Source organism: Anomaloglossus baeobatrachus, chromosome 1, assembly GCF_048569485.1.
Source record: "Anomaloglossus baeobatrachus isolate aAnoBae1 chromosome 1, aAnoBae1.hap1, whole genome shotgun sequence".
Classification (NCBI taxonomy): Eukaryota; Metazoa; Chordata; class Amphibia; order Anura; family Aromobatidae; genus Anomaloglossus; species Anomaloglossus baeobatrachus.
In genome coordinates, this window is record NC_134353.1 from 688,518,986 (window position 1) to 688,544,221 (window position 25,236).

Consider the following 25,236-nt stretch of genomic DNA (forward strand, 5'->3'; position numbering starts at 1 on the left):
GGAGAAGATGTGTACAGTTGGGTGTCATCAGCATAGAGATGGTACTGGAAACCAAATCTGCTGATGGTTTGTCCAAAAGGGGCTGTGTATAGAGAGAACAGGAGGGGGCCTAGGACTGAACCCTGAGGAACCCCGACCATAAGGGGAAGAGGAGAAGAAGAGGATCCGGCAAAGGATACAGTGAATGAGCGGTCAGAGAGGTAGAGGAGAACCAAGAAAGAACAGTGTCCTTGAGCCCGATAGAACGGAGCATAGTGAGGAGGAGCTGGTGATGCACAGTATCGAATGCAGCAGAGAGATCCAGGAGGATCAGCAGGGAGTAGTGACCATTAGATTTAGCTGTAAGTAGATCATTAGAGACTTTAGTAAGAGCAGTTTCAGTTGAATGTAAGCAGCGGAAACCGGACTGTAGAGGGTCGAGGAGAGTATTATCTGACAGATAGCGGATTAGACGGGAGTGGACCAGGTGTTCCAGGAGTTTTGAGATAAATGGGAGATTAGAGACAGGTCTGTAGTTAGCGGCACAATTTTGGTCCACTGATGTTTTTTTAAGTAATGGGTGTGTGCTGGCATGAAGGAGGAGGGAAAGACACCAGAGGAGAGAGACATTGAATATTTTAGTTAGATGAGTGGTGACAGCTGGGGTGACAGATTTAAGGAGATGTGAGGGAATAGGGTCACTGGTGCAGGTAGTAGGGCGAGAAGATGCAATGAGCCTGGTGACTTCTTCTTCTGTGACTGGATTAAAGAGTGAAAGTGAGCTAGATGAAGTGTAAGAGGGTAGACAATGTGCGGTGTTTTGAGGCTGTGAGGAAATTTCCTGGCTTATATGGTCAATTTTTTCTTTAAAATAATTGGCCAGGTCATCTGCGCTGAGGTTGATGGTTGGGGCCAGAACTCTTGGTCTGAGGAGGGAATGGAAAGTATCAAAGAGTCGTTTGGGATTGTTGGCTAGAGAGGTGATGAGGGTATTAAAGTACGCTTGTTTGGAGAGGTGAAGGGCAGCATTGTATGTTTTGAGCATAAACTTATAGTGGATGAAGTCTTCGTCTAGATTGGATTTTCTCCACAGACGTTCAGCACACCTGGAACACCGCTGGAGAAAGCGTGTTTGCAACGTGTGCCAGGGCTGCTGCCGTCTGCGCCAAGTTGCTCTGCGTGTAGCAGGTGCAGCTTCATCCAGGGCACTCTGTAGGGTTTCATTTTCATTTTTTCTGCATCTAGAGAGAGGCGAATTGCTGGTAAAACCTTGCCCTCTATATGATGGATTAAATCAATTGTTCTTCTTGTGCCATCTGATGTTTGACGTCCTTCAACAAAACCTAGTTGATCTTTCTGAATTCTAGTTGGGAGTAATGCTTTTAGTCTATTGGCAATTATCTTTGCATATAGTTTTACATCAGAGTTGAGAAATGATATGGGTCTGTAATTACCCACAGCTTCACCATCACCTCCCGGTGATGAATTAGTGTGATAGTCGCCTGGAGCATCTCTTTGGGAAATTTCCCAGGCGAGGACTCGTTGAAGGAGTTGACTAGATACGGGGCTAGAAGGTGTGGAAAGGACTTATAATAGTCGTTTCCAAAACCGTCAGGTCCCGGTGACTTTTTGGGCTTTAGTGTCGAGATAGCACTAATTATTTCAGACTCAGTAAATGGGGCTTTTAGTTGTTGAAGATCATCTTCCAATATTTTTGGCAACTCAACCTCAGATAAAAATCTATTAATTGAGTCAGGATCTGGTTGGGGCGTATTTGGGTCATCCTTCAAATTATATAATACTGAATAATAATCAGCAAAAGTATCAACTATATCTTTGGGTGATGAACTAGAATTCCATCAATTCACCTCAAGGCGTTGATTCTTTGTCTGATTCTTGCTGATCTGATCCTACTAGTTGGTTTATCAATAAAATTATAGTAATTAATTTTTGATTGCCTAATGTATTTATCAAACTCGTCCACCAACAGGGCTTTCAATTGTACCCTTAGATTCAATAGGTCTTTCTCTATGGTACTTGAAGGGTTGGGTATGCTCTGTAATATCCTCTCCTTATCTCTAATTTTCCCTGTATCTGAACAATCTCAGCTCCTCTTTGTTTTTTATGATGGGAGGAAAGCTTAATCAGCTCACCCCTCATTATCGTCTTATGCGTGTTCCAAAGTGTATTGGATCTAATTGAGTCATCTTCGTTGTCACTGAAAGAATTTTTAATGTGTTGTTCTATCTGAGATCTATATTCAGGTCTGTTGATTAACATGGGATTGCATCTCCAAATAAAATTCCCTTGGGGAAATTGACCTAACATTAGATCACAAATGACAGGAGCATGATCTGAAAAAGTCCTATCTCCTTTGACAATTTTTTTAAAACTGCTGATAGACAAATAATCAGTGAGTATTAAATCAATTCTTGAAAAAGTTGTGTATGTACCCGAATAATGAGAATATGCACGTGAGGATGTATTTAGACATTTAAAGATGTCCAAAAGTTCTTGACGAACCAACCAATTGCCGAGAGAGTGTTTTGTGCCGTAGAATCCATATTTCCATTGGGGACGATATTAAAGTCACCTAACAGGATCAAGGTACCCTTTTTGATGTCCTTTAAGATGCACATGATTTTGTTAAGGAATCTAATCTGTCTTGTGTTGGGGGCATAGATGTTAGCAATTGTGCACAGCTGATTATTAATCAAACAGGTAAGAATATGATACCTACCCTGGTTACCCACCATCTTGGAGATCAACTGAAATGACACTGAGTTACTAATGAGAGTATGAACACCTGCCTTCTTGCTAGTGTGTAATGAAGAAAATACATGTGGATAATTCTTGTCACAAAATTTTGGATGTGAGTCTCTGGCAAACTTAACCTCTTGAAGGCAAACTATGTCTGCTTTTGAATATCTAATATCCCTCCATGCCAGAAACCTTCGTCTAGGGCTATTCAAACCATTAACATTGTAGGAGAGTATTTTTAAATACATTCTTAAATTACAGGAGAGCGAAGATGACAAGAGGGATTTCTATCACTGGAATGTGAAAACCTAAAAGAAAGCCACTTGTTTGATTATTATCCTAAAAGGAAGGAAAGGAGCTAACAAAGTAAATGAACAATTAACCAGAAAAAAAAAATCAACGTTCTCCCCAAGTAACCACGAAGGAAGGTTACTTTGCAAGGGGAAAGTTCGTGCAAGGGTATACCTCCACACGCAGAATCCAAGGCTCCGAAGATTTCATATGTTGTTCATAGCAACAAATCCAGGCAATTTACAGGTTAAAATGAAGGAGTAAAGGCCACTTTACACACAGAGATAAATCTTTGGCAAATCTGTGGTTGCAATGAAATCATGGACATATTGTTCCATTTGTACAAAGCCACAAACCTTGCACTGATTGTCCACAATTTCACTGCAACCACAGATCTGCCGCAGATTCATCTCTGTGTGTAAAGTGGCCTGAAGTTAAGTAGATAGTTGTTTTTGCTCAACTGGTGTTTCCGAGTGGTCTAGTGAAGTAAGAAAGTTAATTCCTTCTTTAGGTGTAAAAATTGGCTTAAATTTCCCTTTAACGAGGATCAGGAGTTTCAGAGGAAAGCCCCATTTATGTATAATGTTCCTCTGCCTTAATTTCTCGGTGATAGCGGAGAATGACTTCCTGAAGGTCATTATGTCTTTAGAGAAGTCTCCAAACACTTTGATATTCTCATAAGGTGTTGGGAGTGTCTTATTCCTTTTCATATATTGAAACAGCTTGTCTTTCGTGGAATAGAAATGAAGCCTTAGAATAGTATCTCTTGGGATTTGTTTGGACAGGAAAGATGGTTGTGGCAATCGGTGTATTCTGTCAATCAAGAGATCCAGATCTGATATGTTTGGTATGGTCTTAGAGAGAAGAGATTTGACATAGCCCATTAAATGATTTGACCTAATGCTTTCTGGTATACCCCTGAGCTTCACATTATTCCATCTATTTCTGTCTTCTGCCTCTGTAAGTTTCTTTCGAAGATATAGACCCTCCTTTTCCAGAGTCTGATGCTTGTGTACAAGTAATATGGTTCTGTTTTCAACTGTAATAATTTTTTCTTCATTAGAGGTAATACGACCCATAAATTGATCAACTGTTGCTTGCAAAGTTTTTGCTTGTTTTTCAAGAGCTAGTTCCAGGGTTGTATTAAATGCACTAATCAATTTCTGAATGAGTGAGTCTGAGAGGTGGTCTCCCAGTACACTGGTATGCTCTGTCTTCAGACATGCCTTATCCGGACTTTTTGTGTTTTTTGTATGACTGTATCATCCTGTGGGGCGGGTCTGAATCTTGATGCCTGAGCCCCGGGAGGGCTTAATTTTTCCGGCATCTTTCTTTTAACACTTCAGTAGTGTTGGATATATCCATAGATGAACAATGCTGAGTTTGTAGGGTATCCTGAGAAGGTGAAACAGGCTCCATGAGATTTGAGATTAGTGGTTGATTTGTCTTCATCTCAATCTGAACTTTCTTATCTTTAGTTGATGTTGTTGCCATGCCAGTAAACAATAATACAGTTAGGTCCAGAAATATTTGGACAGTGACACAAGTTTTGTTATTTTAGCTGTTTACAAAAACATGTTCAGAAATACAATTATATATATAATATGGGCTGAAAGTGCACACTCCCAGCTGCAATATGAGAGTTTTCACATCCAAATCGGAGAAAGGGTTTAGGAATCATAGCTCTAATGCATAGCCTCCTCTTTTTCAAGGGACCAAAAGTAATTGGAAAGGGACTCTAAGGGCTGCAATTAACTCTGAAGGCGTCTCCCTCGTTAACCTGTAATCAATGAAGTAGTTAAAAGGTCTGGGGTTGATTACAGGTGTGTGGTTTTGCATTTGGAAGCTGTTGCTGTGACCAGACAACATGCGGTCTAAGGAACTATCAATTGAGGTGAAGCAGAACATCCTGAGGCTGAAAAAAAAGAAAAAATCCATCAGAGAGATAGCAGACATGCTTGGAGTAGCAAAATCAACAGTCGGGTACATTCTGAGAAAAAAGGAATTGACTGGTGAGCTTGGGAACTCAAAAAGGCCTGGGCGTCCACGGATGACAACAGTGGTGGATGATCGCCGCATACTTTCTTTGGTGAAGAAGAACCCGTTTACAACATAAACTGAAGTCCAGAACACTCACAGTGAAGTAGGTGTATCTGTCTCTAAGTCAACAGTAAAGAGAAGACTCCATGAAAGTAAATACAAAGGGTTCACATCTAGATGCAAACCATTCATCAATTCCAAAAATAGACAGGCCAGAGTTAAATTTGCTGAAAAACACCTCATGAAGCCAGCTCAGTTCTGGAAAAGTATTCTATGGACAGATGAGACAAAGATCAACCTGTACCAGAATGATGGGAAGAAAAAAGTTTGGAGAAGAAAGGGAACGGCACATGATCCAAGGCACACCACATCCTCTGTAAAACATGGTGGAGGCAACGTGATGGCATGGGCATGCATGGCTTTCAATGGCACTGGGTCACTTGTGTTTATTGATGACATAACAGCAGACAAGAGTAGCCGGATGAATTCTGAAGTGTACCGGGATATACTTTCAGCCCAGATTCAGCCAAATGCCGCAAAGTTGATCGGACGGCGCTTCATAGTACAGATGGACAATAACCCCAAGCATACAGCCAAAGCTACCCAGGAGTTCATGAGTGCAAAAAAGTGGAACATTCTGCAATGGCCAAGTCAATCACCAGATGTTAACCCAATTGAGCATGCATTTCACTTGCTCAAATCCAGACTTAAGACGGAAAGACCCACAAACAAGCAAGACCGGAAGGCTGCGGCTGTAAAGGCCTGGCAAAGCAATAAGAAGGAGGAAACCCAGCATTTGGTGATGTCCATGGGTTCCAGACTTAAGGCAGTGATTGCCTCCAAAGGATTCGCAACAAAATATTGAAAATAAAAATATTTTGTTTGGGTTTGGTTTATTTGTCCAATTACTTTTGACCTCCTAAAATGTGGAGTGTTTGTAAAGAAATGTGTACAATTCCTACAATTTCTATCAGATATTTTTGTTCAAACCTTCAAATTAAACGTTACAATCTGCACTTGAATTCTGTTGTAGAGGTTTCATTTCAAATCCAATGTGGTGGCATGCAGAGCCCAACTCGCGAAAATTGTGTCACTGTCCAAATATTTCTGGACCTAACTGTACATCTTGTATGAGATTTTTGTGGTTTGGGTATATTTTTTCCATTTATCTGTTTATTATGAGTAGTTTGCGCATGATTGTTAACACCTTTTTCTATTTTAGCTTGTTTAATGACTTTATAGTTCAATATCAGTTGAGTATAAGAAAGTCTCTTTAAGAGCGTTGTATCTCTGTGAGGAGAATGAGTATTTGGTATATTATTATCCAATGAAGGATTTTGCTCTGGTCAAGTCATTAAATGTTAAAGTTATAAATGTCAATGTTGACTCTGTGAGAGGTGTACTTATTTTGACACTTATCTTTTCTATTGCTAAATTCTCCTAAAAAGGGACTGAAAGCCCGTACTTACGAAGCACTCACTGATATCCTAATCAGGCACAAATGCTAAGATTCTTTATAGCAAGATACTATTTATTTTAATGGCACATGAAAAATCAATGGTAGATAGGCATTAGCACTACTTTATAGTCATAGAATCTTATACAATAACAGAAATATGCATCAACATTACTGTATGTTGTAGCACACCTTTCTCATCGAAGGGACTCGATTAGTGAGAAGGAAACAACATGACATCTGCATCACAGGAACAGTGCGTCCACTTGAGCGTCCTGGAAATGTCTCCATCTCATTCAGCGAGTCCTGTATTTTTATAGGAAACTTTGTACGTCGTGTGCACTGAGTGGTGAATTGGTGACCAGCATGGGAGTCATGTTCATGGAACTTGACCACAAGCTGCTGTGGGCACCAGTAGCTTCCTGCACATTTTGCCAGCTGACCACTGGCTGACAACTAATTTCCTGGAGATATTGCAATGAGCCGTGAATTTTACATGCCAGTTTCCTTACACATGTTTTTAGCTAACCACAAGTTTCCCGTAAGTTGAACTGTAAACTTACTTCCTCATAAGTGGTTTGTTCAAGATCTACTAACACGTATATTCTTCATCATGGTGAAATAGGTTCAACCAGAGGACACCTCTTTGATACCGAGTAATGGATGGATCAAATAATACCTGTGATCACTATCTTTTGATTATGATTCCTATCTAATCACACTCATTCTTCAGTCATATCACATTGGTATCACATCTCTCAATCTTGGAAAGTTCAGAGCAACAAGTATATTATTTGCAGAAATGTTGGGGGTATAACAGTTTATAAAATGAGTTTTTCATAAGGCACAGCCTGCTTGAATGGCGCTGTATATGCCCGTAATCAGAACATACTACAGTGTACAGGGAGTTACTATGGCAATCTCTAGACAACGCTCTGCTCTGCTCTCTCTTCTTCTCTGTCAGAGAAATGGCGATTTCACCTTTTATTTTGACACAACTGTTTAATAGTATTTTATTTAGTTAACAAAATAGAATGTATTAGCAAAAATTTATTCTGCACACAAAAACCACAAAACAAATAGAAATGTAATTATTAAAAGGCAAAAACTAAGCTAATAGAAGCATTTCCCAACATATATTTCAACACCCCAGATATTCCACACAGATTTAACTAAATTGGCCAAGTAATGTGCTCCGCCTGTCTCTTTCCAGGTCTGTCTCTTTCCAGGTCTGTCTCTTTCCAGGTCTGTCTCTTTCCCCGTCTGTCTCTGTCTGTCTCTTTCCTCATCTGTCTCTTTCCAGGTCTGTCTCTTTCCAGGTCTGCCTCTTTCCAGGTCTGCCTCTTTCTTAGTCTCTCTCTTTTCCGTCTGTCTCTTTCCCCGTCTGTCTCTGTCCATTTACTTTAATGGAGGCATGTTTTTGGAGCGTAACTGTAAAATGCGGGGTTAAATTTTCCTGTCAAAACATAGTCTACGATGTTCCCTGGGTCACATGTGGTGTCTGTGCAAAATTTCGTGATGGTAAATGCGACGGTGCGGATACACTTTTCGTTTCACTTTTTCCCCATTATGTAGATAGGGGCAAAATTGATTGGTAAATTGGAACGCGCGGGGTTAAAATTTCACCTCACAACATAGCCTATGACGCTCTTGGGGTCCAGACGTTTGAGTGTGCAAAATTTTGTGGCTGTAGCTGTGCCGATGCCGATGCCAATCCCGGACACACACACATACATACACACACACACACACACACACACACACACACACACACACACACACATTCAGCTTTATATATTAGATTGAGACAAACATATAAAAGACAAAAATATGTAATCAAATGGGGAATTAGAGGTGCAGAAAGAAATGGATTACATTTACCCTGAACTCATAATAAGGATCAATAGAAGTACAGTATGTATATAATCAAAACAATGTTGCACTGTGCCCGGCACTATCTATACATTTATACTCCAGAAGATTAAGATAGTATACCTATAAGATGTATCCCAATATCAATATTGCACTATGCCCAATGTGCCATGTACTTTTCTGTAACAAAAAAAATCTTTTTAGTACCTAGATAGAAGAATTAATTTATATATAGCACAGAGAAGAGGGACAAAAATATTATTACTAGGCCTGTAATAAATATCACCACAATATGTTTTTTCTACAGTGGAAAACTACAGTAGAAGATTCTAGCCTGCAATAGATGTCCAGGGCCACTAGACGGCAAACTAGTGCATACAACAACACTCCAAATATCGTGAGAAAAGATCCGTCTTACCAATGTTATACTGCCTCCGGTCATGTACTGAATAACAGCCCCGATGCGCGTTTTGCATTGGGCTTCCTCAGGAGGCCATACATACAGCACTGTGTATCGATGGCTATGAACGGGGTGTTGGAGGTCTATGTGTGGGAAGTTTTGTTAGTCAAAGGTCTAGTGAGCAAACGCTGGCTCATCCTATCCCATGAGAAATGAGAACAACTTCCATTTCTGGACAGCCTACTACACTAGATCTCTTTGGCATCCATACATTGCTTCAACTTTGAACTGAGTCTGATAAACAGCAGGTGCTGGAGTGGATGTCAAGTGCTACACCTCAACATCACACACAGTTCATTCCTCAGAGGTGACACCCCAATTACACTTGTTTGCGCCCGTGTCACAAATTGCCTACCGGCAAACTGACTGGTAGACCACACATGGGCGAGTCTCAAGAGCTATTCACACATTCTATCCCATGGCCGTTCCAAAAATTCCCAGTCTGTTGATGAGGAAAGCATCATGCCCAAAGCCCAAAATCTTTGTGTGTTGGATCCTGACCTGGACAAGGTATGGTCCCAGCAGGATCCCGAACCTCGTCAACTAACGTTAACCCCCAAGGGTGGAGGTGATGATGATAAGACTCAGATACCTGAGGCGCATGCGTACTGACCTGTGATGTCAGGTCAGGAAGAGGAAGAGTGGGACAACATAGAGCCTGATGATGAAGTTGTAGATCCCTCTTAGTGTAAATCCAGAGGCACGCAGCTGTGTAGCTCACCAGATAAGGAGAAGGAGGAAGGTGAGGATGTTAAATTGGCGATTCCCGCACAAACACGTAGGAAGAGTTGGCAAGCCTGGGACTTTTTTGAGACAACAAAGGATGACCTAACTTTCGTTATCTGACAACGTTGTAAACAACGACTCAGTACAGGCAAATATTCAAATAATTTGACTATTACATGTATGAACAGGCACATGCGCAACCAACCTGTATTACTGTGGGAATCTTCCTACGCTAAAATACGAACTACTGGACCAACCCAACCACCAGCCATGAAATCAACCGCGTCTGTTGTTTTTCCTCCTTTGATCAACACCTCACAAGCTAAGTAGTTGGGTGTCCCTCACAAAGTTGTCATTAATAAGGTTTCGCCAAGAATTTGGACTGCCCAAAAGTCATGATTTTAAACAACATTCTTTATTAATGGTGATAGCACCACATTTTCAAGTTTTAGATGGGGATGATCTCTTGAAGGCGTAGAACGCTTAATGTTCATTAACATGAACAAGTTGTGGATGTCCAGTGTCTTTGCCACCCCAGTCCCAGACTGTGCAGACTAGTCGATGGTGTCCTGCCAGGCTTCAGTGAGCAAAAGGCCTACAACTGCCACTCAGACATGTCTTCATTTTTCAAATTAAAATGCTGGCCCACAGCCTGTGTGTTGCATGGACCGTACCTCCCTGTTGTTTTAACGCCCTATGGGGAGGGGGGCAATTGATGCTTCTGTACTGCTGTCTGCCAGAAAATATATTTAAGAACTTTATTTTCATTTTTTGTGAACAATACAAACATTAACAAATGGTAAAAATATAAAACCATCTTTAAAAATGCTCTGTCAAAGTTTTTATTTTTAACACTGTTGACATAAATATCCTTCAGGTGGCAGTCCTTGTTCTTCCATCTCCTTCTCCTCTCTTTTCACAAATACTATAGAATATGTCATCATTAAGATCTAGCTGCTCCTCTCTCAGTACTTTGTTGAGCGAATTTGATAAATGGCTGGCTCCACAGAACCTGGAGCTACGGAAGGCCATGGACGATTAGGGTGCAAACCTAGTGGCGGCACTACGGCTGGGTGAAATCACATATGTACTGTTTGGATCAACCTGGTTGTACTGCAATTTCCATGGCAGTATTATATCCTGGATGTGCTGCTGCAGAAGGCATGGTCGCTGTGTGCTCACTTTTTCAAATGAAAATGCCGGACCACAGGCCTGTTTGTTGCATAGACTGTACCTCCCTGCAATTTTAAAGTCCTTTGGGGAGTGCAGTTGATTCTATTGTACGCTGTGTCCCTGGAAGGATTTTTAATGTCGAGACTCCAAAACGGGTGTGAAACTTATGTCTTGTTGGTAGTACCAGTATTCTGTGATCAAGAGGCCTAGACCGGTCACTGTAGCATGTCTTCCTTTTTCTATTTCTAATGCCAGACCACAGCCTGTGTGTTGCATTGACCATTTTACCCTGCACTTTTAACGCTCTTTGGGGAGGGGGGTATTTGATGCTATTGTACAACTGTGTCCCTGGAAGGATTTTTAATGTTAAGACTCTGAAATGGGTGTGAAACTTGTGTCTTGTGGGTAGGGCCAGGATTTTGTGACCAAGAGGCCTACACCAGCCACTGTAGCATGTCTCCCTTTATTTATTTCTAATGCGGGACGACATACCTGTGTGTTGCATGGACCGTACCTCCCTCCTCTTTTAATGCCCTACGTGGGGAGGGCAATTGTTGCTACTGTAGTGCTGTCTGCCTCAAAGGTTTTTAAATGTCGAAACACCAAGATGGGTCTTAAAGTTGTCTCTTGTCTGTACTGGCAGGGGCATGGCAGCACCAGCCCTACACCTGTCTCTCATTCACCTCTATATTTCTTATGTCAATAGTCTAGGAAGCTAATGGCTATCCCAAAACATTGGTGCTACACTGTAAAACATATTTTTCATGTTTTGGAAGCTTTTCAAGTCCCTTAAAGGTGTTTTCTCTGCCTTATCTTTGGCCTCTATTGAATTGAATGTGGTTCAGAAAGGTTCAATTAAGGTTCGAAGTTTGGTACGATAAAGGCTCGACGAACAAACCACATGAGACGTTCACTCATCTCTAATTCTGAGCACAATTTAGGCAGGTATTTTGACATTTATACTGCCCTAGTCACTTTAACGTGTCAGACTAAAGGCCGCTTTACATGCAACGACATCGCTAACGAGATGTCGTTGGGGTCATAGAATTCGTGACGCACATCTGGCCTCGTTAGCGACGTCGTTGCATGTGACACGTACGAGCGACCGCTAACGATCGAAAAAACTCACCTTATCGTTGATCGTTGACACACTGTCCATTTCCCAAATATCGTTGCTGTTGCAGGACGCAGGTTGTTCGTCATTCCCGAGGCAGCACACATCGCTATGTGTGACACTGCAGGAACGAGGAACCTCACCTTACCTGCGGCCGCCCGCAATGAGGAAGGAAGGAGGTGGGCGAGATGTTACGTCCTGCTCATCTCCGCCCCTCCGCTTCTATTGGGCGGCCACTTAGTGACGTCGCTGTGACGCCAAACGAACCGCCTCCTTAGAAAGGAGGCGGTTCGCCGGTCACAGCGACGACGCAAGGCAGGTAAGTAGTGTAACGGGTCCGAGCGATGTTGTGCGCCACGGGCAGCGATTTGCCAGTGACGCCCAACCGACGGGAGCGGGTACGCTCGTTAGTGATCTCGCTAGTGAGATCGCAGCGTGTAAAGTGGCCTTAAGGGTATGTGCACACAACATTTTTTTTCAGGTGGATCTGCTCCATTACCTACCTGAAAAGCGAATGACTGAATATATGCCCTGCAGTGTAAAAATGACTTGCTGATCATATGTTTAGTTTTTTGAGCTTCTGTTATCCACTTCAGGTTTCCAAAGATGTGAAGCGGTTGAACAAAGTGATCCAACCATTCCTTAGTTGACTTCTGCTTGTAAACTCCTCACTAGTTTATTTAGTATAATTTAAGTAAAAACGGTCCCCAAAAGATTACTGAAAAGAAACAATGAAAATAGCTATAGCACAAAAGAAATCGGTGTGTCCTGAAGTATCTTCAGGCTCAAAAACCCATGAAATTCGCAAGTGTCTAAAAGACATTGTGTGCACATACCCTTTAGATAGTAGTTAAGCCCTCCCATAGACAGACAAAACTGGTCAGATGATGTTGTCCGGGGAGATAGGAATCTCACATGTCTGATTTAGGACTGAAGATCCTTATATTTTCTAAAATGATAACCCACCAGAGATGTCTGGCACTGGCTCTTTTATAGAGAACACAAGAACTTTTGGCAAAGTGAGCAATTTTGTATATAACAGAGTCTGATGAGATAGCTGACAAATATGGCCTAATTCAGATGACTGTATTATCAGCGCGGCACAATGAGCCTATAATGATCAAGCATCATGTCTCATAAATTAAAGATTACAACATCTACATTTATAAATCACCAAAACCATAGTCAGTACACGACTACATTACCAGAACCATTATCAGCACATAAATAAATCATCACAACCACAATCAGTACATGAGCTTTTGCCAAATCCATGATCAGGAGCTCAGCCCCTTAAACACACCTCACTGATGAAGCTTCATTTCATGGAGGGGAAAGGGCTGCAGGTAGTGACTGCAGCCTCTGCCCTCTGTTGACCATATACAGTTAGGTCCAGAAATATTTGGACAGTGACACAATTTTCGCGAGTTGGGCTCTGCATGCCACCACATTGGATTTGAAATGAAACCTCTACAACAGAATTCAAGTGCAGATTGTAACGTTTAATTTGAAGGTTTGAACAAAAATATCTGATAGAAATTGTAGGAATTGTACACATTTCTTTACAAACACTCCACATTTTAGGAGGTCAAAAGTAATTGGACAAATAAACCAAACCCAAACAAAATATTTTTATTTTCAATATTTTGTTGCGAATCCTTTGGAGGCAATCACTGCCTTAAGTCTGGAACCCATGGACATCACCAAACGCTGGGTTTCCTCCTTCTTAATGCTTTGCCAGGCCTTTACAGCCGCAGCCTTCAGGTCTTGCTTGTTTGTGGGTCTTTCCGTCTTAAGTCTATGTTTGAGCAAGTGAAATGCATGCTCAATTGGGTTAAGATCGGGTGATTGACTTGGCCATTGCAGAATGTTCCACTTTTTTGCACTCATGAACTCCTGGGTAGCTTTGGCTGTATGCTTGGGGTCATTGTCCATCTGTACTATGAAGCGCCGTCCGATCAACTTTGCGGCATTTGGCTGAATCTGGGCTGAAAGTATATCCCGGTACACTTCAGAATTCATCCGGCTACTCTTGTCTGCTGTTATGTCATCAATAAACACAAGTGACCCAGTGCCATTGAAAGCTATGCATGCCCATGCCATCACGTTGCCTCCACCATGTTTTACAGAGGATGTGGTGTGCCTTGGATCATGTGCCGTTCCCTTTCTTCTCCAAACTTTTTTCTTCCCATCATTCTGGTACAGGTTGATCTTTGCCTCATCTGTCCATAGAATACTTTTCCAGAACTGAGCTGGCTTCATGAGGTGTTTTTCAGCAAATTTAACTCTGGCCTGTCTATTTTTGGAATTGATGAATGGTTTGCATCTAGATGTGAACCCTTTGTATTTACTTTCATGGAGTCTTCTCTTTACTGTTGACTTAGAGACAGATACACCTACTTCACTGAGAGTGTTCTGGACTTCAGTTGATGTTGTGAACGGGTTCTTCTTCACAAAAGAAAGTATGCGGCGATCATCCACCACTGTTGTCATCCGTGGACGCCCAGGCCTTTTTGAGTTCCCAAGCTCACCAGTCAATTCCTTTTTTCTCAGAATGTACCCGACTGTTGATTTTGCTACTCCAAGCAGGTCTGCTATCTCTCTGATGGATTTTTTTCTTTTTTTTCAGCCTCAGGATGTTCTGCTTCATCTCAATTGAGAGTTCCTTAGACCGCATGTTGTCTGGTCACAGCAACAGCTTCCAAATGCAAAACCACACACCTGTAATCAACCCCAGACCTTTTAACTACTTCATTGATTACAGGTTAACGAGGGAGATGCCTTCAGAGTTAATTGCAGCCCTTAGAGTCCCTTGTCCAATTACTTTTGGTCCCTTGAAAAAGAGGAGGCTATGCATTACAGAGCTATGATTCCTAAACCCTTTCTCCGATTTGGATGTGAAAACTCTCATATTGCAGCTGGGAGTGTGCACTTTCAGCCCATATTATATATATAATTGTATTTCTGAACGTGTTTTTGTAAACAGCTAAAATAACAAAACTTGTGTCACTGTCCAAATATTTCTGGACCTAACTGTATTTGCATATCCCAGGATGCACAGGGATTGTCAAACAAGGAGTTACCATAAGGAAGTAGGGAAAAATTACTAAAGCAATCATAGTGTAGTTAACAAATGATAGGGACAATGTGTCCTGAGATCTCCATAGGCTCAGAAGACAGGACTGCGACTTTCTACTGCACCTGCTTTGCTCTGTGCGCTCTCCTGTCTCATGAGCTGCCATTTTATAAGAGGTCTTTTGAGTGATTGGTGGGGGACTCAGAACAGTTTTACTCAGAGATCTGATCAAAATGGATGACCTCAAAGCATATAAAATAATTTCTCAAGTGTTTAGTTACTCTTTAAGGCCCCCTTCACACGTCCGTGATACACGTGTGTGTTTGGTCCGTTTCCGTATATACCGGAGACACGGCCAAACGTGCACCAATGTTAATCTATGATTGTGGTCACTCGTGCGTTATTTCATTATGTCCGTGTGTGCGTGTCCGTGATCGGTATGTGTTTGCGTTTTGCACGGATGCATGTCCGTTATCTGCACGGAGCACGCACACGTGGACACAATGAAAGTCTATGGGTATGTGCACACACGTTAGTAAACACGTATGCATCTACCTATAGTCCGTGTCCGTTTGTTTTTATTTCTAGTGATGTCGGCTATTCTTTCTATTTCTGTGTATGTCGGTCAATCTCCCTGAGTCCGTCGGTCGGTCTCTCTGTCAGTCTCTCTGTCCCTCTCTCACAGTCTGTCGGTCAGTTTCCCCCCCTCTCTCATACTTACCGTTCCCCGATCACCGGCGCGGCGCTGCACGGCATTCACACTGCTGCGGCGGCTTTTACTATTTTGAAAAAGCCGGCCGCTCATTAAACAATCTTCTATTCCCTGCTTTCCCCGCCCACCGGCGCCTATGATTGGTTGCAGTGAGACACGCCCCCACACTGAGTGACAGGTGCCTCACTGCACCCAATCACAGCAGCCGGTGGGCGTGTCTATACTGTGCAGTAAAATAAATAAATAAATAATTTAAAAAAACGGCGTGCGGTCCCCCCCAATTTTAATGCCAGCCAGATAAAGCCATACGGCTGAAGGCTGGTATTCTCAGGATGAGGAGCTCCACGTTATGGGGAGCCCCCCACCCTAACAATATCAGTCAGCAGCCGCCCAGAATTGCCGCATACATTATATGCGACCGTTCTGGGGCTGTACCCGGCTCTTCCCGATTTGCCCTGGTGCTTTGGCAAATCGGGGTAATAAGGAGTTAATGGCAGCCCATAGCTGCCACTAAATCCTAGATTAATCATGTCAGGCGTCTCCCTGAGATTCCTTTCATGATTAATCTGTAAATTACAGTAAATAAACACACACACACACCCGAAAAAATCCTTTATTAGAAATAAAAAACACACACATATACCCTGGTTCAACAATTTAATCAGCCCGAAAAAGCCCTCCATGTCCGGCGTCATCCAGGATGGTCCAGCGTCGCATCCAGCTCTGCTGCATGGAGGTGACAGGAGCTGCAGAAGACACCACCGCTCCCGACAGCTCCACGCAGCAAATGAAGACAGCCGTGCGATCAGCTGAGCTGTCACTGAGGTTACCCGCTGTCACTGGATCCAGACGAAGCACTAGACGAAACACGTGTTGGGACGCCGGTCCCCACGTGTACACCAGGACGTATTGGCGATCTGCTTGTTAGGTAAGCCCCTTCTACTTTGCTGGACAGTAGACTTGGTTCCTATTGTGTTGGCATCTTTTGCACTCGCATGAGGTTACTGTTTAGCTGGACAGTAGACCTTGGTTTATTGTGTTAGCATCCTCTTACACTTGCATGAGGGTACCTTTTAGTATTATAAACATTACTGCAGATCCTATGTGAGATCTGATATCCATCCTGGGTCACGTGGGGTTCTTCCCCTCCTTTCCTTCACTCACTCATTCCAGTTTTTCTTGAAATCATTGTTATGTATACCCTATGCATTAATAATAAATAAAATGTTTTATACATTTGTACCACGGTGTCTTTTGGGTATTTTCATACTTTGGTAAATATAAAGACTCTTTTGTTTTGAATGCATTATTACCCTATTGGGCTACATTGGGGCAGGTAAGTAGATAGAGACCACTTACTTGCCCTGCTGTCAGCCCCTCTCCCCCGGCTCAGAGTGGTCATGTGACCGCTCCTGCCGCGGTTTTGCTGCTTCCGGTCATTTCATGTCAACATGGGCAGGGCCATGTTGACATGCAAATCTGGAAACAGCATGTCGCCTCCCTGCTGGGCTGTACAGTGCGTGGAGTCCCCGCCCCCTTCCCTGCACCCTCCCACACATTCCCCTGCACCCCGTACTCTGCCCACAACCTCCCCCTGCACTTCTGTGGGGTCCGTGACCTGGGAGCGGGGCCTGCCTGTGGCTGCCATGGTGTCAGCGCCAGCACCAGGCCCCCTGCTGAGGATCACACATTCAAATATACCGGCATCACAGATCACAGATGCCGGTATATTTGAAAGCGCTGATGAGAGGGAGCGCACCGCTGCTTCTCATCACTGCCCCGCTGTCTGTGCTCTTCAGCACAGCGGTGACGTCACTACTGTGCTGATATGGCCAGAGAACAGACAGTGCGCGAACGTGCAGGAGCGGCGAGGACCGAGGACGGGTGAGTATGTACTCACATGTGTTCCCTATGGGGGTAGGGGGGGTCGGTACAGAGCGCCGTGTGTGCGTGCAGAGCCTGATGTGTGTATGCGGTGCAGAGCCTGATGTGTGTATGCGGTGCAGAGCCTGATGTGTGTATGCGGTGCAGAGCCCGATGTGTGTATGCGGTGCAGAGCCTGATGTGTGTATGCGGTGCAGAGCCTGATGTGTGTATGCGGTGCAGAGCCCGATGTGTGTATGCGGTGCAGAGCCTAATGTTTGTATGCGGTGCAGAGCCTGATGTGTGTATGCGGTGCAGAGCCTGATGTGTGTATGCGGTGCAGAGCCTGATGTGTGTATGCGGTGCAGAGCCCGATGTGTGTATGCGGTGCAGACCCCGATGTGGGGCTGTTATTTGCAATGCTGTAGTGATAACAGGTCAGTGCTGGGGCAGAATATACTGACAGGGAATGTGTGTGCAGTGGGCGGGCAGGGGGCGAGGCTGGACACTGGGGTGGGGCTGGACAGTGAGGCCGGGCGGTGCCAGCTCTGACTGGGAGGTGTGGCACAGGAAGTGGTCAGTTTGCTTGTGCTGAATGTAAACAGAGAGCTGCAGAGAATAAAGGGTGAATTCAAGAGGAACAAAAGTTAGAAAACAAAAAATAACAATGTAGGGGTGTTTTATATGACAATACAGCACAGATTAGCTTAAACTCAAACATTTTTGTTATGTCGGACAACCCCTTTAAACTTAACATTTGCTGAAAAATCAACATTTATTTAATATGCAAATTAGGGCTCTTCAGTGCATACTTGGCATGACCTATTCCTTGGTGCATGGTTATGCCCTAATATTTACGTATTAAAGCCAGTGCCTTGTCTTGAATGATGGTGATATGTTGAATATAGAGAGCGCTTTCAGTGACATTGCAGGTGAGGACAAAATGTGGAAACAGGCATCGTCTGATACGTGGATTCTGCCTGTTCATGGTCGCTGCTCAATGCACAAGGAACCACCTGATCTGTATGAGACTTCAAAGCAGCTTCCATAAAACTCATGGTGCCTCAAATCAACTGCAAACATGACTGGACAGTATCGTGAGTGCACTGATAGACCTGACGTGGCTACAGGACACCAAAGATTAAATGATATGGCTTGCCCTCTTCATACATTTAACATGTAATGCTGTCTTGTACGGTCAGGGTCCCATCAGTCCACTGTGGGGGCAGCATAACGCCATGTGGGGCTGTATAACGTCATGTGGGCTGTATAATACTATGTGGGGCTGCATAATGCTATATGGAGGAATATGAGTAGTGTATTTTAGTACATGGAGGACTATGGGGCGCATTAGACAATATGGAGAACTATGTGGGGCCCATTCTGTATGCAGGGCAATGTGGGGCCCATTCTGTATGGAGAGCTATGTGGAAGTATTATGCTATATGGAGGACTATGTGAGGCCCGTTACTATATGGAGGACTATGTGAGGCCTATTATTATATGGAGGACTATGTGAGGTCCATTACTATATGGAGGACTATATGAGGCCTATTACTTTATGGAGGACTATGTAAGGCCCATTACTATATGGAGGACTATATGAGGCTCATTGCTATATGGAGGACTATGTGAGGTCCATTGCTACATGGAGGACTGTGTGAGGCCCATTGCTATATGGAGTACTATGTGAGGCTCATTACTATATGGAGGACAATGTGAGGCCCATTACTATATAGAGGACTATGTGAGGCCCATTACTATATGGAGAACTATGTGAGGCCCATTGCTATATGGAGGACTATGTGAGGCCCATTACTATATGGAGAACTATGTGAGGCCTATTGCTATATGGAGTTCTATGTGAGGCCCATTACTATATGGAAGATTATGTGAAGCCCATTATTATATGGAGGGCTATGGTAGTTCCATTACTATATGGAGGACTATGTGTGGCCATTATATTATTTGGAGAGCTATGAGGATGCCTTTATAGTTTATCTAGAGTTATATGAGGGCCATTATACTGTGTGAAAGCAATTATACAGTGTGAAGGTTTGTGTGGGGTCTGTCATACTGTGTGGAGGGCTGTGTGGGGGCCATTATACTATATGTAGAACCATTATACTGCATGGAGGACAGTGTGGGGGGGTCACAGTTGGGGATTTTATTGTGTCAAGGTCACCATTAATTGCTAGGGTAGTTGAAGGGGAGTACAATATGGTCATCATACTGTGCATGTGGAGGGTACTGTGGAAGAATTTACTGTGGGGAATTATCCAGTGTTTGTGGGACACTTTTGTTGCCATCATATTTTATGGTTGTAATGAAAGGGGAATCTAGGGGCTTCAATAGGAGGAAAATCATTTGGTCACTTAGTAAGGGCTGTAAAGGTGTGAAATATGCTCTTTTGTGACCCAGCCGAATATTATTATTTAATTATTTGGGGGGGGGGGCATTTGGAAATTCTGCTATGGAGCTCCATGATTTCTATGTATGCCCCTGTCTCCTGTAGAGGTATCAGTCTGACTCCAGTACCTAGCACTGGCACAAGTAAAGGAAGGAGAGAGTCTGCTGCTATGTATGAAAATTGGGCAAACTGGCCAGTTTATCAACTTGGATCAGCTTATCTAAATGAGCCATTAACCCAGGAACAACCAGTGCCCATGCCACCATGATGAAAACCACTACCAGCATTATGAGAATGTCTTCCATAGCCATGAGCACATGGCTACACTACATGACTTCATGGCTACAGTCAGTGTCTGATGGCAGGAGCCACATGTCTACACTTCAGTTCATGCACGCAGCATAGTAACCATTGCCAAGGGCTCGGGCAGCATTGGCACAGGAGGATCGGTAAGGCCACTGTTACTTATTGCATGATTTTATACCGTTAGCAGCTGCTGTTTATAAAAGATGTAATTAGAAAACTTTAATATACACAAAAGAAGCTAAAACTAAAGAAATCCGAAACTGTCAGGACCCCCCCCCCGCAAAAAAACCAGCACAAAAATGGAAAAATGGCAGGAAAAGGCATTGCAAACATATTGCTACAGTGATAGTGCTAAAACAATACATTTATTATTAATTATTTTTGTTAATAATAAACGACTCGTCTATTTCTATAATGGTGACTGTTGTATAAGGGAGGAAATTGCTGTCTTCAGGCATAAAATTTCAGGTGCTCGTAATCTGTCGCAGAAGTCCATTATTATAAGTCATTTATATTTTTGTGGCAAAATAAACATATTTTTCTTTTGTGAAGTCTTAATCACCTTGTCCCCATAGCGTTGATCCTAACCAATATGTTCTCCCATATAAGTACTACTTGTTATCAATGTTAATAACAGGAGAGGTCACATGTGACATCATCTGATACAGGCGGCTATTGTTACCTCACAGCATGATGTCACAATGTCTGAGAATCTATAGAAGTTGGTGGACTCAGATGCTCAGATCAAGAGGAGAAGACAAAGAGGACGGTGGATCCAGGATTGATGAAGAGGAGAGCGGAGGATCCCGCATCAAGGACACAGGTAAATGAGGAACTTCACAGGGTTTTCAATCATATAAACTTGTGCCAACATGTACGCTCGGGCTCTGTTCACACAGAGCGTTTTTGGTGCTTTTTTTTTCTTTTCACAGCAAAACCTGATCTCTTGCCAGTAAAAAAAAGCTGTGATTTTGTGCTGAGTTTTAGCCGCATTTTTTACTGCGTTTTTCCGTGCGTCATTTGTTTACAGTACACGTTACATAAACTCTTTCAGTCACCAAAAAAAATAGCAAAAACGCATAAAAAAATGCACTGCTGGACTTTTTTTTCCACTTTCATGACTTTCAATAGTGAAAAAAGCAGCAAAATCCAATGCTGAAAGAATAGACACACTGCTTCTTTAAAAAAACTCAGCATTTTGCCAGTTAAGTAAGGAAATAAAAATCTATGTGTGTTTGTGTGTGCATGAGGCTTCTGGAATCTCATAGGTTTTGCTATCATGGTAAAAAGCAGTTTTTTATTAACATGTATATGCATAAAACCAATAAAAAAACCCCAACAGATCAAAAACACCCTGTGTGAGCATAGCCTGACCCTCCAAATGTCCTGATTGTGGCTGGAAAGTACTATATTGCTCAGTCCTTGCTGTCAGAATCTGTAGACTTGGAGGATGAAGCTTCTATGTGAGGTCACAAGGCCGGATGTTGTACACAGAGTTCCATGCAGCAAACATGGAGAATCCATCCACATGGAGATGTAAGCACAAAGATGGCGCCTGGGAGGGAGACACCACATGGAGATGTAAGCACAAAGATGGCGCCTGGGAGGGAGACACCACATGGAGATGTAAGCACAAAGATGGCGCCTGGGAGGGAGACACCACATGGAAATGTAAGCACAAAGATGGCGCCTGGGAGGGAGACACCACATGGAGATGTAAGCACAAAGATGGCGCCTGGGAGGGAGACACCAAATGGAGATGTAAGCACAAAGATGGCGCCTGGGAGGGAGACACCACATGGAAATGTAAGCACAAAGATGGCGCCTGGGAGGGAGACACCACATGGAGATGTAAGCATAAAGATAGCGCCTGGGAGGGAGACACCACATGGAGATGTAAGCACAAAGATAGCGCCTGGGAGGGAGACACCACATGGAGATGTGAGCACATAGATGGCGCCTGGGAGGGAGACAGCACATGGAGATGTAAGCACAAACATGGCGCCTGGGAGGGAGACACCACATGGAGATGTGAGCACAAAGATGGCGCCTGGGAGGGAGACACCACATGGAGATGTGAGCACAAAGATGGCGCCTGGGAGGGAGACACCATAGTGGGGACTTCAGTCAGTGACTCTACCAGTGGTAACTGTGGGTGGCGCAGATTGTTGGTGATTCTGTTACTTAATATCAGATTTTATGGGAGAAATAAATTATTATTATTTCATCATATAGAAGAGGGTTTGTTTTCATTCATTCGGGAACATACTATATATATATAGGACCATTTGCTTAATTTTATTTATTTTGTTTGCAAATTGCAATATTTCAATGTTGTAAATTCTTAAGTGAAATTTTTCACTGCTTTCAGCCAATTATTACACCATTTTTAAACACCTATTCCAAAACTTAAAAATAAAAGAGGGGACATAGGGAACATATTAACAGGAAATATGACTTTTTAATACTGCACTTCTACATAAAGGTAACACATAATGTAGTCAGGTAATAACTGTCTGAAAAATACATCAAATAAGTTTTTGTTGCAACCATTTTTAACAAGATTAAAAAATACCAGTTTTCTAAAAAATATTTTTTTGCCTTATCTTGAAAAATATGACACATTGATCTCCGCTAACATTGGGAAGTGCATTACCACGTTAATAACCTGCACTGGCAGAATTTGCCCCATATTTATCATTAAGGGGCAAACTTGAAAAAATATGGATTGGCAGATATTGAAGTGAGTGATACTGAAAAATGTGGAGCAAATGACGACATTTTGGATCACTACATTTTGGAATGTTATAATGTATCAATTGTAATAAGTCATTATAATGTGAAAAATTGGTAGATTGGGAATTGTTGTACATTATTTGTTCTCACATATGTGCACATATGGGGCATCTAGTCACAATCTAATTTAAGGACCTCGGATCACATATAAACACAAACAATTGAAGTCCATCTTCCATTTCTACATTAGTCTTCAGAATTTAGACCTTTGCCTGACACTTATTTTTTTTTTCTTTCTAGGGAGTATATCTGGATCCAGAAAGGAAGACTAAAGAATGTAGAAAGGGCCATGATATTGATTAGTGTTAAGCGGGCTTTACACGCTGCGATATCGGTACTGATATCGCTAGCGTGCGTACCCACCCCCATTGTTTGTGCGACATGGGCAAATCACTGCCCGTCGCGCACAAAATCGCGCACCCCCGTCACACGGACTTACCTTTCCTGTGACGTTGCTCTGGCTGGCGATCTGCCTCCTTTCTAAGGGGGCTGGTCGTGCGGCGTCACAGCGGTGTCACACGGCAGGCGTCCAATAGAAGCGGAGGGGCGGGGATGAGCGGGACGTAAACATCCCGCCCACCTCTTCCTTCCGCATTGCCGGTGGAGGCAGGTAAGGAGATGTTCCTCTATCCTGCGGTGTCACACACAGCGATGTGTGCTGCCGCAGGAACGAGGAACAACATTGTTAATTAGAAGAGAACGTTTTTTTGTTTTAGGACGACCTCTGCGGCAAACGATTTTGGCCGCTTTTGCGATCGTTTTAGGTCGCACAAAAGTGCCACACGCTGCGATATCGTTAATGACACCGGATGTGCGTCACTAACGACGTGACCCCGATGATAAATCATTAACGATATTGTAGCGTGTAAAGCCCCCTTTAGATTATAGGACTATCGGTATATTATATTTGGTGTCTTATGTGTCATCACACACTGATTATACAGAACAAAATCTGGACTCTGTCTTATGGCATTCTGCTACAGCCATTTCTTTGTTTTCCCTGTACAGAAAGTTGGCATGTGAGATGACACCACCTGTATACATAATCCCTATCCATCTGCTTGTTCTGCAGTATGTTGAATCTTGGTATCTGGGCATTGCATCTATAGAACCTAGACTTAGATTGGTTTACATACAAGTTGATGGTGTCTATTTTCTCTTACGATTTGGTGGGATGCAGGTCTGGAGAGCTGTTGTCATCCTATTAGATAGATAAGAATGAATGAATGTATTGTAGAAATGTCTCCTATCATGTTCCCTATTTAGTTATTATGTCACATCCTGGTCTCCATCTTGGACATCATAACAAACGGGCACTTTTTTTGTTTAATTTCACATTGGAACTATAGGAAAAATGACACTACAGCTACAGAGGTGACCGTCTGATGGCCCAGCTCGACTACCCATCTCTCCTGAAGACCCTTTCAGCTTTTTGAGAGTTGGGTGGAGGACATCATCTCTGAAAATAGGGTCCCACAGCTGCACCCCAACAGATTGAAGAGTCAGTGCCCTAAAGCCACAGGGGGGTGTAGTCACTCACTACATCACTTAGGATGATTTCATTCTACAGGGATTACACAGGAGTGGTCCTTGTGGTGGGATGACATAATATCTGTCCTAGTAGGGCAATAGCAAATGCTATTTCTAGTCTTCAAACAACAGGCCTAAATGCGTCTTATACTGTCACTGGCCTAACTTCATTTCTTCTGTTAGAGTTTATGAATGCCACATAAGGGATCTGATATGATATAACCGTCCTATATTTCAGTTAGTTAGTTGTAGTATAGCCTTGATCCAGGGTTCTTGAACTGATCGCCTTTTCTCGGGGTCAAGAAGGAATTTTTTCCCTGTGGCACAAATTGGCTGAACGTGTCCAGGTTTTTTGCCTTCTTCTGGATCAATGGCTTTAGGTATAGGTAGAGACTGTATTAAATAAAGTGTTAAAAAATGAAAGATCTGTCTCCTCATTTCTTTATATTATATAACAGTTATTTGTATACATTGTATGAATTTTAGGACTTCTGACTGCTGCAATAAATCAAACCGAAATAGAAGGGTAGTAATTATGTCTGATAGATAGATGGCCATGAATGTACAAGTGGTTCAGCTTCTTCTGTACCTTCCATAGCTGCAAATAGAGAATAAACAGGACAAGAGTGTCCAACTATTCTCTACCTGATGGGTTTGGTGGTAGTCCTAAAT

The 25,236-nt window shown here is 42.8% G+C and overlaps 1 long non-coding RNA gene across 1 annotated transcript; it reads left to right on the top strand.

Annotated features, from left to right (window-relative positions):
- The first annotated feature begins 20,956 nt into the window (after positions 1-20,956).
- LOC142298058 (uncharacterized) lies at positions 20,957-24,987 on the top strand. Its single transcript, XR_012752281.1, has 2 exons — positions 20,957-21,061; positions 23,275-24,987. It is a non-coding gene; the product is annotated as an uncharacterized LOC142298058 (long non-coding RNA).
- Positions 24,988-25,236: the final 249 nt, after the last annotated feature.